This window comes from Misgurnus anguillicaudatus, chromosome 23 (assembly GCF_027580225.2).
Source record: "Misgurnus anguillicaudatus chromosome 23, ASM2758022v2, whole genome shotgun sequence".
In the NCBI taxonomy this organism is placed as follows: domain Eukaryota; kingdom Metazoa; phylum Chordata; class Actinopteri; order Cypriniformes; family Cobitidae; genus Misgurnus; species Misgurnus anguillicaudatus.
The window spans coordinates 13,593,084-13,611,070 of NC_073359.2; the positions used below are offsets into that span (position 1 = coordinate 13,593,084).

The 17,987-nt window shown below is 36.2% G+C and overlaps 1 long non-coding RNA gene across 1 annotated transcript; it reads right to left on the minus strand.

Moving 5' to 3' along the window:
- Positions 1–11,019: 11,019 nt before the first annotated feature.
- On the minus strand, positions 11,020–13,764 carry LOC141359515 (uncharacterized). The gene is made up of 2 exons (XR_012366015.1): positions 12,091–13,764; positions 11,020–11,569 (listed from the first exon to the last, which is right to left on the minus strand). It is a non-coding gene; the product is annotated as an uncharacterized lncRNA (long non-coding RNA).
- Between the last annotated feature and the right edge of the window lie 4,223 nt (positions 13,765–17,987).

A 17,987-nucleotide genomic window follows, 5' to 3' on the forward strand; every position in this document is an offset into this window, starting at 1 on the left:
GAACCACTCCTTCTTTGTATTTTCTGTTGATTTTGGACAGACTTTACCTTCTATAACTCCAGCTGGAAAAAGCATCTCCATCACCTCAGGGACCTGAAGGCTTTCCGTTTTTGATGGTCTCAAATCCTTCATCATCATGTCACCTTCTGGACCACGTTGCCATGCTGCCATTTGTGTAGCATGAAAGGTGTTCTTGCCATCAAGGGTTGAATCATTTATGTCAATGTTGTCGCAAGTAAAATGTGTGAATCTTCCAGGTACAAAGTTAGGTGGAGTCACTGCTCCTGTCACTGAATCCATGGTTTGTAGGGTTTTTTCTGCCATAGCAGTATCAACCTGCAACAAACTGTGATAGCTGATAGTGTGCCCTGCATTGTGAAACAGTTTTACCAGTTCCTTTGATCGTGTGGCTTGGTGCAAGGTACAAGCTAATCCCACATGCTTGGGTGTCCAGTGTTTTCCACCGGTTACATTGTAGACAAGATCTTGGGACACACTTAGAACTCTTGTCTGAGTATCAGCTTCCTCTCTATCCGAGGTGATGTCTTCATCATCTGGGCTTTCTTCCAACAGGTTGTGGCCACCAAACATCAAACGGACGAACATGAAAACGCTTTCAGGAACACACGCTATCATTTCATCTTGATTGACAACAAATCCAGTGTACTTTGGGTGTGCAAGTATGTCTGCTCTTAATTTCAATGCAACATGTACCATTTCCAGGAATCCCTCATCAGGAGACTGATATATAGGAATTGTACAAGACTCTTCTTCCTCTGACATGAGATTTTTAAATGGCACATGTCCAAATTTTCTGGGAACAAGTAACACATATTGGTTGGGTACAGTTATGAAGTCATATGAGTCCTGTGCATATAATTGAAGTTTTTCTTTAAATGTAGCTCTCCTGCTTTTAAATGAAGCTGGAACTTCAACATTGGCCTTTTCTGCTAATTCACAGTATCTGTTCCACACTTCAGAAAGTTGAAGGACATGTCCTTTCTTTGCAGATTGTCTGATCTCCTTGACAAGCCATTCCATAGCTAGATCAGTTTTTTCTGAACTTTCTTTGGTCTTTGATGCATTTCGCATAAACTTCTTTAAGCAGTTTGCATGGTATTTTCCTTCCGCTGCAATGAGGTCACTAATACCAGCTAGACGCACATGGGTCTCCTGGTCATACTTGGACAAATCCAGGATCTGATCACTCATCTTAAATGTACTCACAGATGACAGTGTATCTTTCGCTTTTGTGTTTTGGCAGAAGATGCAAAGATCCCACTTGACAGATGTCGTTGAGCTTCGCAGCATTGTTGCTGATGTACTAGGTTCACCACTTTGTGGTGTGGAAATCTGCTTTTTCCTTTGTAATCTTTCAATGAGAGTCTTGCTTGTGAATAAAGAGAAACATGACTTGTGCCACAACAGCGGATTAACATCATGTACAGATATTTCCTTGATTCGATCGATTGCAGGCTTGCTGTCTATATCACACAGTTTCTCTCTTGTTTGGGAAGCACATTTTAACGTCTCAAAGCCCTTTTCTCCAGCCATTACTAACCTTTTCCTTTCTTGACAGATGAGACATTCTTCTAAATTTGGGGATCGATGAATCTGCTTGAGACTGCGAACAGCTTCCATGATCAGTGGAATCAGAAATGCAAACTGGAAGAATTTATATGTCTTTATAATGCTAAAGAGGCTTCACTGACATATCCAAATGCTGTTGTCCCTGTTTTGGTGGCACTGCATTAAATTTGTTACAAAAAGGTCATTTGATCCCTGCATAATGCTCATGGCAATTTTTAACTTGAAGTACAACCAAAAACACTGTTGATTTTTTTATGTAGTGGTTAATTGAGAGTTTGTGTTATTTTGCTTCCTTAACTTGTATTCCTTCAGATCAGTGCAAAGAAAATACATAACAAAACAAAGCACAACTGTTAATTTCACTACACTTTGTCTATTCAAGTCTGTGGATTTCAATTCCAATATAAAAATTTAGATTATGCAAATTAGCACGTATTTAAATAGATAATGCCTCATTTGCATATGTAAACATGACATTTCAGAAAACTTGTAATACAAAAAATGTTTGTCTCTATGTAAGTGCAAAACTGGAAAAGTTTTATGGTGATTTCTATAACTTTAAAATTTTACCCTATTCATCTGTAGTGTTTTGGCTGTGAAAAATGCACTTATTGTTTCGCCAACAATTACAAGAAAATGGGACCGTTATTTCAATGTTATACGGTGGATCCTTATTCAGGGGACATTGAACTTTCTAAAAATGTGGTATTACAACTTTTCCTCAAAAATGCCTACAGGGTTACACAATCTTGAAGATTCGGACCTGACTAAAAGTGCAAGCTAGGATTTTTTTGGTTAAACTAAAATTTGGTTAATTTGTCTTGTATATTAGCATGTTTAGAGTGGTAGCAATGCATGCCTGATATTTCCCAATTAATTCAATATCTTAGTATTCATCGTAGCAGAAAATTTGAGCTCACTACAACCTCTCATATACAACAAAGTTAATGAAAGAAATGAAAACCAAAAGATGGATGTCAAAAAGATGACACCCACATCAATTAATTTAATTAGAAACACTGCAAAAATGACTTTCTTAGTAGTTTTGTATTTTTTTAGTACAAATATAAAAAAAATCTTAAATCAGGAAGCATTTTCTTGATGAACAAAATAACCTAAGAAAATAAGTCTAGTTTTTAGACAAAAATTTAAAATTTTATATTTTTTGCTTGTTTTAAGCACAAATTCACTTAAATTTTATATATTTTTTTGTTTTAAAGCTTGATTTTTTTTAGGTGATTTTTATGAAGGTATATTTGGTGCAAAACAACTGCACACCTGTGACAGTGGAAATTGTATTTGTAGAGATTATCCACACATGTGTATCAGTAAATTTGAAGTCACAGATGAAGATTTGCAAACTTGTAGAATTTTTTTTCTTTCCCTCAAATACAACACAACAGTTACACATTCACAAATCCTTCAGTGCAGCAGCACAAATCCCATTTTACAAATCACAGATTAAGATACTCAGAAGCTCACGTTTTTTTGCTACAATTGCTGCAGTAAATATGGTGCAAAACCTATTGAACACCTGCATCAAAGTATGTGAAGTCACACACAAATTTTGTACATTCGCAAATCAATTTGTGCATCTGTGCGCTGAGAGTTGCATGTGTGTAAAAAAAAATTCACAAATTTTTATTTTTATTTTTGAAATATTTTCTAGCACAAACACAAGTCCATAAAAACTGCTTGAATCTGCTGCTACGAGTTTCAAACACTCTTTTTCATGTGCTCTCTGTTTTGCACCAAATATCTCAAGATAAATGGTGCGAAAGTGATTTGTATACCTGTAGGCTATGTTCAGCACTTCCCACCAGGTGGCGCCCGACACTCACTGAAGCAGAGTTTATTAATTACCAGCAATGTTTCAGCAAGGTAAATCGCCTTTATCAAGGTATTATTTTCACCAAGTGAAGAACAATATAAATGGGAGTGCTAATTATACACAGATGAAGGTAATTACATACAATATTCCAATGATTCATTAGTAAACAAAATATAAGTTTCATAAATCTCAAACCATCAATATAAGTAGATTAACAAATACAAATCTGCTTTGAATCGCTCTCGCGGTACTCTGACATCACCAAGAGGTCTGCTTAGCGCCAAATGAAGTCGAACCTGCAGTGTAGCTGCTCACGCGACACTGTAAACAAACATGCGGAGAAGTGAACGAGTGGAGTAGTGCACAACATAAAATCCGGAGAGTTCACAACACACATGTAAGTAAACAACATTTATATCATCAATCCAGTTTATTACTTTATCTGGAGGTAAGGCTCCAACAAAATAAAATAAGCCGGTGTTTATGTCCTGATGGTTTTTAGCTGCCTTCCAGCATGTTTGCTTGTGCTTCACAGTGTTAAACTTACTTTCTCTGTGTTCATTTGTATATCTACGTTCAAGATGTAGCCTATATGATCTTAAACTTCTGTGAGGAAATTAATGTCCGCGTTGATGTTCAGTTAATCATCGTTAATTTGCTTTTATGTAGAAAGTAAAAATACTTTAAGTATTCATATTTTATCAGTGTTTTTTTTTTTTGAAAACATACATTCCTAGCATATTATCTTAATTTTTACTCCACTACATTTCTGATTTCAAGTTTTTGGTTTATATTTAATCTTTAAGTACATTAAACATCTAGGTTTTTTACTTTTACTTAAAAAAATATTTATGTAATTAGGTATTAACCCTTGTTTGGTGTTCGGGTCTGTGGGACCCGTTTTTAATGTTTACTGAAAGAAAAATTATGCAAATAATTGTTGTTTCAACCTCAGATTCATTGGCCTTTGCTCATTTTCTATGAAGAACATAAAAATAAACAACTTTATAATTACTGTACACTGTGTACCCCCCCTACACATTTATATTACATATGTGGTGTTCGGGTCCACTGGACCCGGGGGTAATAGAAGAGTGAAAATTGAATGTGCTATGTAACTTCACTCTGTTATTCTCCTATCTGGGACTCCTGTGAGTGCATGAGTGTGTTTGTATTTATGTCTGTACATATGTGATGGATGCATGTCAGAGTTTTGTCCTTCTGCTCTTGCTGTAATACCGCAAGCATACAACATGTTATATATCATGCATGAACACTTGTCTGCCCCCACTGTCCCAAACAGTTTGCCTTTTGTCTAAAAGGAACCATTCTACATTTTACCATTATCTCCCTTACAAAAAAATCCATAATTTTATTGTAGTAAAATTATGGTTATTTGATATATTGGTTACCATCTGTAAAACCATGTGTTTACCACAAAACCTATGGTGTGTCCCCACAAAGATAGGAATAGGAATACCAGTATTTTTGTGACCTTGTGGGGACATTTTGAGGTCCCCATGAGAAAGCAAGCTTATAAATCAAACAGAATGATGTTTCTTGAAAATGTGAAGTAGTAGAAGGGTTTCTGTGATGGTTGGGGTTATAGGGAATGGGGTAGGTTAGGGGAATAGAATACACAGTTTGTATGGTATATAATGCATTACGTCTATGGAATGTCCCCACAAAACATGGAAACCTGTGTGTGTGTGTGTGTGTGTGTGCGTGCGTGCGTGCGTGCGTGGGTGCGTACATGGTATTTATCACATTGCTAGACATAAAGCTCTACTGGGACACAGGCTGACTTTTTTTGAAAGCCTGCTGTGTGCAACACTTCTATACAATGTCTTTTGCTTAACCCACTATTCTACAGTGCAACATGGTTACTGTGAAAGATACATATATAAAAGTGTAATCTTCATCATACCTAACATTATTAACATGTTTGGAGGCATAAATGGCATAGCATGTTTGGAAATAAGTTACAGTTAACTGTTATGTAAGTTGGTGTCCTAGAGTTAAATATTAGTAAACTAAATATTAAATTCATTTGAAAATACAGAACAGTATAACACATACATGTGTTGATTTTCTCAGCAACAATGCAATTCTATAGACTTGACAAGAGGTTTTCCTGAGATTTTTTCTCTAATGTTTGAGACCTGACAGGGTGAGGATGTAGTTTATCTTACCTCCCTTAAACTCATCGTCTCTCCTCTCTTCTTCCCTTTCCCTGCTTTGCACAAAACATTTCTGATGTACATCTACAGAAGCCAATAATGATCGAGTAATCAAAAAGATTATCATTATTATTAGAAACTTACTTTAGTCTCGTCATGTTTTCATTAGGGGTGTGCAGCGGAGTCAGTATTTGTATCTGTATTTGTATCTGTAACCATCTCAAAATTATTTGTATCTGTATTTGTATTCGGATGGAACCGGAAGTGGGCGGGTCTTAACCCGGAAGTTTGTCATATTACATGAAAATGGCATTTTAACTGTTTTTTTGCTTTTTTTATAATTATAACTTAAATAACTGTAAATATTTATTAAAAATAATATTACAAAATTTTAATCAAAAAGACAAATAATTTGATTTTCATTAATAATAGGCATGGAAAACAAACTTCCCATTTTCAAAGCCTCATACAGCTTGTGCCTATGTGCGTTGAACTTGAGAGCGCGTTGACTGTACATCACCTTTAAGCGTTTATTGTGCCCCACAAAGACGGTTGTGTTGAACTGTTGGCACTGCTTGCTCCAGGTGGTGGCGAGAGACTCTCCGGCGGCTCAGGCTCACAAGCGGGACTGGTGGTCTCACAATCAGCCTCATTGCTAACATTAGCAACAGGTGCCTTCTCTAACGAGCAACTAGCAACCTCCTTTTTAAAAAGCTGTCGATAGAAGGCACACTTTGTAAAAGAGCTGCTCCTCTCGCTTCTTTCTCCTTTGGTTTGCTTTCGTTTAATGTTTCCGGTAGGAATGCGTCGATCCATTATGTTTTCTGGTTTTGCGGTCTAGCTACTTTTTTTTCTTAATTTTGTCAAGAATTGACATTAAACCCGCCCTCCCGTACCATTGTACCAATTGTAAAGGGCATGTCTTCTGGTAGAAAATATTCACACTATTTAATTGGTCAATTTGCAATCGCTTATACAGTGAGTGTGTAAACATAGGATTGTTGACTTGCAAATTGTAATTTATTTTAGTGGCATACAGTGTTAATTTCGTTGACGAAGACGATGAAGAAAATATTCGTCAACAAACCTTTTTCACGGACGAAAACTAAATAAAAACTAAATAAAATCATATATGATGAGGAAGACTGTAATGAAATATAACTGACACTTTAGTCAACGAATAAAAATAAGATGAAAATGTTAGGGAGGGATGGATGGAGAAGAGATCCAATCGGAGCTACTCATTTTGTGGGACAGTTGGGAAGAAATCCAATCAGAGCGAATCTTTGAGGGTAGGTTGATCTACGCAGGCAGCAGGCAGTAGAGGCATTTCAAAAACCCGCGGCAAAGTTTGTTTTCACAACAGGTTGCTTACATTATATTTAGTTGTACAGTCTTAGTTACCCAGCTTTGGCTGATTTCAGTTGACTTCGCTCGTTAGCAACATGCTAACGTTTTGCGGTGCACCCAGTCCGAAGACATGTCTCATTAACAACAAAAATGTCAGAGCTAGCGTCTAATCTGGTTACACTACAAATATGACAAGACGACAGCCTGTAAAGACGACTCCAGAAATACAAGCGAAGGTAAGCATACCCGCTAAGGTTATTTTATCAGATAAACCACCGTGTTTTCGCTAAACTTGGTATAACATAGAAACGAAAGGAATACACATCTGAACTGTATTGATTGTATTGGATTGTCTGAATTAATACTGAATATAAATATTCAGTTTCTTCAAATTGAATGAAATGTGTAACGTTACTATTATAGTAGATGTTGTGCTGTTACATGACTGGACAAAGTGCGTGCGTAAGTGCGTGTGTGTGTCTCTGCCTGTGTGTCTGCGTGCATGTGTGTCTGTCTGTGTGTGCATGTCATTTAGGGACAATGCATATCTTTTTCAGGGACCATGTATATTTTTAGGTAGAGCGGGCCTTATGCTTATTTTATGTGATATTATCTTTTGTGAAAAAGCCACGGTCAGTTTTTTTGACATTAAGAATAAAATAAAATACTTGTTTTCAATAACAACCATTAAATCTGTGTCTGTATTGCATATTCAAACCTTAATACCATTCCATAACAGACTAAAAAACTTAAGACTAGACTAAAACTCTTATGACATTTTGTCGACTAAAACTAGACTAAGACTAAAAGATGTCAGATGACTAAAATAAGACTAAAACAAAATGGTGTGTTATTCAAAAGACTAAGACTAAATCAGAATTTGCTGCTAAAATTAACACTGGTGGCATAAATGCACATTAAATCAAAATAAGTTTTTTGTACAAAATGTGTTTTTTGTATTTGATGTCGTTGTGCAAAAAAAAATGTAAAAAAATGCACGTTACATGACATGTCGTCGGGGGGCCCCTGGTGGCCGGAGGCCCTGGGGCAACTGCCCCATTTGCCCATATGGTATTCCGGCCATGCGTACCATGACCTCTTGCTGGTGTGAAGTTAACTCTGTCTGTCCCTCATCATGACCAGGCTGTGGATGCTCATGCTCGCGACTTGGGGACCAATCACAGCTAGTAGGCCGACTCTTCTTCCTCATTTTTTTTTATACGTATCAGCATATAAGTGATTGTATTAGTGCCCCTGCTGTTGGGTGTTCATATTGCGTTATTAGACTTTTTTCCCGACGGCCGTGCAACGGCCTTGGTTGAACGGCCGTTCTGAGTTTTCCAGAACGCACAGATTGCCAATCCGTCCCTGGATATTAGGAGTATGTAACTGGTATTAAAATTACTTTGACTAGATTTTTGTTTTGAGTTTTTTTTGTTTTGAGTTTTCCTTTTATTTATATATATTTTTGTACTAAAGTTTTTATTTTCTAAAATTATTATTTTTTTATTAATGTTATACTTTCCATATGTTTGTATTCATGCTGAAGTAATGAACTTCACGAAATTTCGTTTGAATCATTTTTGTTTAAATATCTAAAATGTAGAGGAACTTTTCTTTGAGTACCTGTTTGGCGAGGGAGTGTCATCAGCGGGGCACATCCGGGGTTTCTCATCGTGCGTTTTGCGTTGGCCTCAGTTTCACTGCATGAGGTTGGTGGACGCATGCACGTGTGGTCCTCCCTATAAACAACACTGGTATGTTGATTGTTTTTTTGCCTGAATGTGTATATTTATCATTGGATAAATGTAATTAAAATTGTGTCAACATTCAATAGTATTAGCTGCAACAACCCTTATGCAACAAAAATATATTTCTCAATATATTACATGACAATATATTTAATGTGTCTCCATATATTGTGAAATTTACATAGTAATATATATCATGATATATTATATAAAAATATATTATATATATGTAAGTGATATATTGCAATATATTATACAATACTGCAATTATTGCCGTTTTCATATATTGATTAAATACATCTCATTATACTATTTAATATATCCCATAATATATTGGAAATATATGAAGTAATATATTGATGCATATATTCTAAATGTATGTAATATATTGAAGTATATATTGGCAATATAGTAATATGTTGATACATATATTTTAAATGTATGTAATATATTGATACATATATTTTAAATGTATGTAATATATTGCAGTATATATTGGCAATATATGGAGTAATATGTTGATACATATATTCTTTATGTATGTAATATATTGCAGCATATATTGGCAATATATGGAGTAATATGTTGATACATATATTTTAAATGTATGTAATATATTGCAGTATATATTGGCAATATATGGAGTAATATGTTGATAAATATAATCTTAATGTATGTAATATATTGCAGTATATATTGGCAATATATGGAGTAATATGTTGATGCATATATTCTTTATGTATGTAATATATTGCAGTATATATTGGCAATATATGGAGTAATATGTTGATGCATATATTATTTATGTATGTAATATATTGCAGAATATATTGGCAATATATGGAGTAATATGTTGATGCATATATTATTTATGTATGTAATATATTGCAGTATATATTGGCAATATATGGAGTAATATGTTGATGCATATATTATTTATGTATGTAATATATTGCAGTATATATTGGCAATATATGGAGTAATATGTTGATGCATATGAAGAGTTTGGTTCCAAAACGCAATAAACGCCATTTTTGAAAAAAATGAGTTACTGCCAAAATCAGTATTATATCAGGTCAGTAGTTAAAAGTAAATAATTAATTTTACGCAAAATCCAATACCCGCCGTGATATTCTGTCATCTTTTCTCCCTTTTTTCCCAAAATGCGACAAACGCCACAGCTCCTTTTTTACAGAATGCAATAAATCCATTTCTGATATTACAGCGGACCATTCACGCAATGTAAACAAACATGGCGGCGCGCTGAGTACACGGAGTCCTAGTTTTCCTCATCTACTTTGTACTCCGTGATCAACAAACAAAACAAAATAATACTTTAATAGCATTGTCAAACCTGTGATGGTTTTCTGTGACGGGAAAGAAACGTAAGCCATCAACAGCTAATAATTTCCGCGAGAGGCACTCGGTTGCTTGCTCTCCAGACCGCATCAAGCTTCTCATGCTAAAACATTGTGTTCTTAATATAACAAAGTAAGTGTTTTGGTTAATGCCATTAATGTTTATTTTTTAATCATTGTATACCACTAGTCAACTAAATAAATATAAAATGGTAAAGATGAATGCACATTTATACATTGATTTAATAGATTTATAGCATTTTGAAATAAAAAACTGTCATGGATTTATTGCATTTTGTGGAAAAAAGAATTAGTTTTTATAATAAATCTTTGAATATCAAGTTATGGATTTGAATTTTTTATGTTTTTATAACCTAAAGATGCTATGTGAAAGTTTGTAACAGAAAATACTGGTTTTCATCTTGTCACTTTCTTGGTATAGAAAACACGTTTTTACCGAAATTTGTCAAAATGGATTTATTGCGTTTTGGAACCAAACTCTTCATATATTCTTTATGCATGTAATATATTGCAGTATATATTGGCAATATATGGAGTAATATGTTGATGCATATATTCTTTATGTATGCAATATATTGCAGTATATTGTAAAATACATGAGTAATATGTTGATACATATATTCTATATATATGTAATTTATTGCAGTATATTGATAAATATAAATAATTGCCGCTTTTAATATATTGCACGTGAATATAATATATGTGTTTATATATCTCAAAATATATGCAATATTATATTTATAAATATCCGCCATATTGTATTTCGAGTGATGTGCAAAAATGTATTAACAATATATGTACAGATATAGTGTCACATGTATGTTTACTATATGGTAGAATATATTTTAAATAATATGTAAAATTATATAGAAATATATACATAAAAATATGTACACACATTTATACCACATATTAACACAGACTAATGGATAATCTATCAAAAGCCACCTTTATTTTCTTTTAATCAGGCACACATACTAAAACTAATTTGAGGTAGAGAGCTAAACAGACCTATTACAACCACAAGAGGTTTTGCACATGGTCAGACAATGTGGTTTGCTTTACATTACATAAATGTCTTGCATTACATTAACATAAATTACATTTTAAAAGAGTGACATAAAACAGAAAATATACAAAATATAAATTAAAGCAATTTAAATTACCAAGGTCTATTTATTTCAAACTTTCAGCAGTGCCGTTATACAGTGAAAAATACAATATAAACAAAATGCACAGACAATAATAGATAAATAAATAATAAACAAACTTTCAAGGAGCTTTGGCAACGTGGAAAAGCAAAGAAATAAATTGCCAAAAGAACAGGCCTTTATCCTGGTTAGGAGTCCATCTTGGCTCTTCACTGATTTAAATGACTTATATACCCATGCTTTTGCACTTCACCTGGTGTCTTGCTCGCATATTTTACTGTTGATGGATTTTCTAACATCAGCTTCGGCCGTGGAAACTGGTTTAAAACAGCATCTGTGGAACAAAACAACAACGATTACTCTCTCCCTTCTCACTCCTTCCCCTCTGGTTCACAAAAATCTCTCCTGGAAGAGATGCAATCAAAACTGGAAAGCACAACCTCTGAAAACTATAGCCGTTTCTCAATGTCAAGGATACTTCCTTGGCAGGACTAGTCCTTACAAGTCACTTCCTTGAGAGGCGAGGCGAGGCTCCTTTTAAGCATTCGGAGAACACGTTAAATGGAACAGGCTAACAAGTGCACGTCATTACGTCATTGCGTGATTGAAAGGTGTGCTTTCGGTGCTGCGCGCATAGGATTGTGGGTGATTTCAGCGCGTGAAGAGCGCGAAGGATACAAATTTGCATCCTTTCCTGTATATGGGATATTTCTCGAACGAAGGACTCAGTCCTTGGCTGAAATGTCGAGGATCCTCGACATTGGAACAGTCCTTCGACGGACGTCGATGACGTAGCATCCTCGAAATTCTAGCTTCCGAGGATCCTTCCTTGACATTGAGAAACGGCTTATGTACCTTGTAAAGCTTGAAGTTTTTCCTGGGTTGAGAGCATGCCAACGATCAGTCTCCTTCTCGAGTTTTACTGGTGGTTAGCAAACAACTTTTAGGTGCATTACCGCCACCTACTGATTAGGAGTATGAGTTAGGACTATAGGTCAGGACCTATCAGCCTCCTTGTTGTTAATCTCTCTTATGTGTCCTGTCCTCTCCTCACGCCTGAATCTCAGCTTCTTACTCAAGCATTATGCTCCATCGCCTTTGGCACACATTCTGGTTGAAGCAGTCGGTGCTGAGTAGAGTACTGACAAACGTAGAACATTAAAGAAAGGTCTCTGCTGTTTCAATAAAACTGTTATTTGTGTAATGCAGATTTTTGTCTTCAATATTTTCTTTAGGCTATATGCCATGCATATTCATGAATATGCTGTAGTTGTTTATTTGGAAAGTAAAAATTGTTAAATCATATATACATACATACATACATACATACATACATACATAGCACATGCATATATTCATGGGCATTGCTAGATATAAAGCTCTACTGGGGCACAGGCCCCACATTTTTTGCTGACTTTTTTTTGAAAGCCTGCTGTGTGCAAGAAGTGTGCAACACTTCTATACAATGTCCTTTGCTTAACCCACTATTCTACAGTTCAACAGTTACTGCAAAAGATACATATATACAAGTATAATCTTCATTATACCTAACATTATTACACATTTCTTGAAACTATGCCTCATATTCTCAAAACAGTAAAGACAATTCCATAAAGTCTCACACAATACTCTAAACATCATATTTTCAGGTCAAAATGAAGCTCTACACAAAACCATTCACTCTTACTGAAATACCAAACTTTTCCTTCAGACAACACACACAAGCTTTCAAACACACACACACTACAACATAGTATTACACACTGGTGCAATCAATTCAAAACAATATATCCCAAACTGGTAAGTTGCTTGTGGTTCTCCCCCTTAAAAACCTTTTCACATGACCAAAAAGACACAATCAATGTATGCATTAGCACATTTTTATTCATTCATGTGCTATACACAGCACAACTGTAATTTTTTTATTATTTCGCCTCAACATCCCGTCTTAGTTCTGGGTCAGGCCAGAGAATCTCATCCACATCACAGGCTATATTGGTCCTAGCCAAACAGCGAGGGTAAAATCCTCTTGCCTTATCCACCCCTTGCATTCATCTGCTGATATGTCTATCTGTATGGAAGGCAATTTGATGCATTTCTTTATTCCAGAAGCATAGTCCAACAGTGTATGCACACTAAAGTTACTGTATAGAGCAGTCTTACTGTAAGTACACCTATCTGTTTTCCTCCCTGAAGGCTCTGAAGATGGAGGCATAAGTGAAGCGACTCAAATTAGGCTTTACTCGTTGCCCAGCCTCCCTCATAGTCATACCATGGACCAGGACATGGTCAACTAGAGTGGCTTGAATTTCACCTTGAAATTGCTTGTCACCTTGCCCTTCATCTCCTTCCTCCTCTTTCACCACGTCCTCCTCCTCTTCCTCCTCCTTCACCATGTCCTCTTCCTCCTCCTTCACCACGTCCTCCTCCTTTCCCTCCTCCTCTCCCTCCTCCTATTCCTCTCCCTCCTCCTCCTCGACCTATTTCTTCATCATGTCCCCTCCCTTTTCCTTTACCATGTCCTCTTCCTCCTCCTTCACCACGTCCTCCTTCTTTCCCTACTCTTCTGCCTCTTCCTCCCCTTCCTCCTCTTCCTACTCCTCCTCCTCGACCTATTTCTTCATCATGCACTCTTAAAAAAAAAGGTTCTATATCAAACCAGAAATGGTTCTATCACCCGCTTCATATATGGAACCCCCAAATGGTTCAATATAGAACCACTTTAATGGGTTCATTAAAAAGAACCCCAAATGGTTCTTTGAATCAAAGTTAGATGGTTCTATTTAGAACCATTAAAGGTTCTTTATTATTATGAGTAATTTATTATTGATAAGAAATTATAACCGATCTAGAAAATTATAAAAGTTTACTATTTATTAATTGTATTATACAGAAATATAAATCTATAAAAATTACTTAAAATCACATCTCTTTATTCTGTATTAGACAGCAAAACTTTAGTTTACATTTAAAATGTCTCATTACATTCAACCATTTAGTTATTTAATTATTTCCATTAAGCATTTTCACTTTTTAATAAACATACATACGTTTATAAATAATATATATAAATAAATTGCATCTCTGTATTAAACAGCTAAACTCTTAATTACCCTATACATTTTGTTAAAAATTTAAGTTATTTCCCTTACGCATAGATACTGTACAGTATATGCAGTACTAATTTTTAGTAACTTTTACATGTGTCTGAAATGATGAAAATAAATCACGGTAACACTTTAAAATAAGGTTCATTAGTTAACATTAGTTAGCTACATTAGTTAACATGAACTAATAATGAACAGCCTTTATTAATCTTTGTTAATGTTAATTTCAACAATTACTTTATTAAAATCTTGTTAACATTAGTTAATGCACTCTGAACTAACATGAACAAGCAATTAAAGCTTACATTTTTATTAACTAACATTAACAAAGATGAATAAATACTGTAACAAATGTATTGCTTATGGTTTGTTCAAGTTAGTTAATACATTAACTAATGAACTTTATTGTAAAGTGTTACCGAAATCACAATGCATTTAAAGACAATTCATGAACAATCTATTAAATAGAATGACAATTTACACAAGTTGATTTTACATTTGTTTTGTACAGGTATTAAAACTTAAGCATATATTTTATAAATTAAAGTCACTGTGTGCTTAATGGCAAAAGGGTATTGAACATTGAGGAGAAAAAAAAAACGCAAACAGTTGTCACGGAGTGACTATGCGGGGCGGAACCAAAAGGAGAGTGAAGAGGTTCCGCCCGGACCGTTTGTACAGACACCGGCACTTCCGGGTTCCCCGGGAATCCCCGCACTCGCTGAAACAAGGCACAGCTGTGTGAGTGACGTGGCGAGCGATGGTTGGGCGAGCCACGCCATGGAGGAGGATATAAAGAGAGAAGGTAGAAGTTACTGGAAGGGTCGATTTTCGAGTCAACTTCCGCCTTGGGCAGCACAACGAAGACCAGCCTCCGAAGAGTCTGCAGGCTCTGCTGATCCGGCGACCGCTAGGTAGCGGGCGGAAAGAGTGTGGGGCTGGTCCGGGCGAAAGGACGGCGTGGTTGTGTATAGGAAGTTACTTGTCAGAGTGAAGTTTGATCGCGTTGGATATACGCTGCAGATGCCGGCTGGGTTGTTAGTCCTTCGGGTGCTGAAATACGTAGTTCTGCTATGGCTAGGAGCTTAGGAGAGAGAAGAAACACTGTTCAAAAGTCAAGTAAGAACCTCTTGAAACGGAAATACACAAAGCTTTCTTGAAGTGTTGTGCTGTGTCCTTGTCGTCCGTACTCACCTTAGGAGGGTCTTGGACCTTTGTGGATGCCATCAGGGGCCGCCGCGACGGTGTGTGCCCAACCCACCCAGATACGCTCTGTAGCGGTGTTCCAGCTGGAGTCACGTGGAAACCCCTCCAACGTCCCTGGCCCCATAATACTCCCCCTGAGGGCGAGAAGCGAGATTTTTAGATTCCCTTTCCCATTCCCCACTTTAGTTTTAAATAATTTAAATAAAGTTTTTATTTCTATATTTTACTTATCTCTGGTTTGTCTGGTCATTGGGGTGCTTTGGGACCTCCTCGAGGTGGAACTAGGAGGAGCGTGATCCGCGACAGGGGCGGTCCGCTTCTCCGACCTGTGACACATCATTCCACAGCCTGTGATGTCAATGTCTTCCACATATTAAGTTCACATTGTCCATTATAAAGTTGATACTTTCAGATTTGAGAAGATCAGGAGAGCCGTTGAACACTATGGTTGGTGTGGGACCTTTGGGTTCCTGTAAAACAAACATTTCACCTTTTAAGTGCTTTTTACCAATTAACAGAAGCCATCAAATAGACTTAAAATTATCCCATAATAACACAAATAAAGTATGACAACTAGGCAAGCGACACTCACGAACCAACAAGACTCATAATAATTGATGTGGAGCTGTATGCTATTTAAGGGTAAACAGAGTAATATTTTTATATTTGCATTGAATGTTACTTTAAATAAAGTGCCTCAAATGCTAACTAAATTACAGAAGACTATACCTACACTATTTACACAGTCAAGGAAGCTGGCATTTTCTTGAAATAATGCTTGCAATAACATAAGTGCAGCATTCCTCACCAGACCTACAAAGATACAAATTATTGTACATTATACAACAGTTCTTTCTGGTTCTCGAATCTGATTGGCTAAGAGCTATACGATATTGTACTGATAACGGCACTGTAACCGCTTCACCTTTGGTATTATTCCGCCACCTAGTGAATGGAGGTCCTAAGCAGGCTCATCTCTGAATGGAAAAACACAGACGCGCTGTGTGAATCACTCTCCGTGTGTGTGTCTCATTAGTTTACTAGCTCATAAATCAGTCTGTTAATCCCCAATCAGAAGTATTATTCCGTCAAAGATCAGCGCTCTTGGATGTTACGTTAAAGTTAATGGGAGAAATGTCTTGTCACATCGTGTGGAAGATTAACACTTGGAAAGAGGAATATAAACACTCGTTTTTTTTCTGGAGCTATATCTTTTATCAGAACGCGAAAACACCGTGGAACTGCAGGTAAGCCCCGCAGCTTTTAAATGTGGACATTGATCATTTACTTTATCGTGACGTGACTATTAAAACATGTTATGAGATATCGCCACTGGTATATTTATAAGCAGCATGCAAAAACATCTCTCTGACACTTATAAAAACCGTTTTGTATAGTACTGACAAGAACAAAGTTTAATAATAATAATCGAGTGCTCGTATCGCGTTAAGAATACATGAGAAAGCAATAGTAACGTTATACGAGTATAGTTTTATTAACTTTTACCTCGCGCCAAAACAATAACAACACACAAGACACTAAATATGAATAAAAAAACAAGTACAAGTTTGATCATGACTAGGGCTGCACGATTAATCGTTTTTAAACCGAAATCGCGATGTGAATGGATGCGATTTTCGAATCGCAAGAAATGCGATTATTTCGATTCAAAACTATTAAATATAACAATCATCTAGTACGCAGTTTTTGACAGTTCGCTTCATGCGCATTTTACGTTTGATGCAGTTTAGACCAATAGAGTGCATGAACACTGAGGTGCTGACTACACGTCATCACACCATTTGGAAAACATGAGCGCGAGCAGCAGTTCAACTCCTCAACAAAGTGTACGGCCATATGATTTCCGCGATGCGGAAAACACGGACAGAATCGCGAAATGCAGACAAATTGAATTAACTGCACAACGCGGATTGTCATGAAGTTGGCAGATTTTGGATTCAGTCATTTTAAAAACGCATTATAACTCATTAACCGGCAAATGAAAGGACATAAATGCGCGAAAACATTTCCCTTTTGTGTAATGTTGGACTTAAAGAAAGGTGTATATACGTCCGTTTCTCGTCATGCATCGCAAACAATGACAAGCGCCTCATCAGACTATAAGCAGGTTTCATTAAAGCCCGGAACACAGCAGACGAAACAGGTACATTATACTTTCTTGCATGCGCACATCTGCACCGCTTTGAATATTTACAGGCATGAGGGTTCATGAAGCGCGCACACAGAGAGCAGTCAGCACACGCGTGACCACTAAACTTAAGTTTTCTTTCTTGTCTAGTGAACATAAACAGCTGGATGTTTATCAGTAGGCTATATTGAAGCAGAGCAGTTTAGCTGTCTTGTGTCTTAAAGTGACAGTAACCTGGTGCTTTCTGTGTCAGAAATGTTTATTACACACCAAAAATTAAAATCACTCCT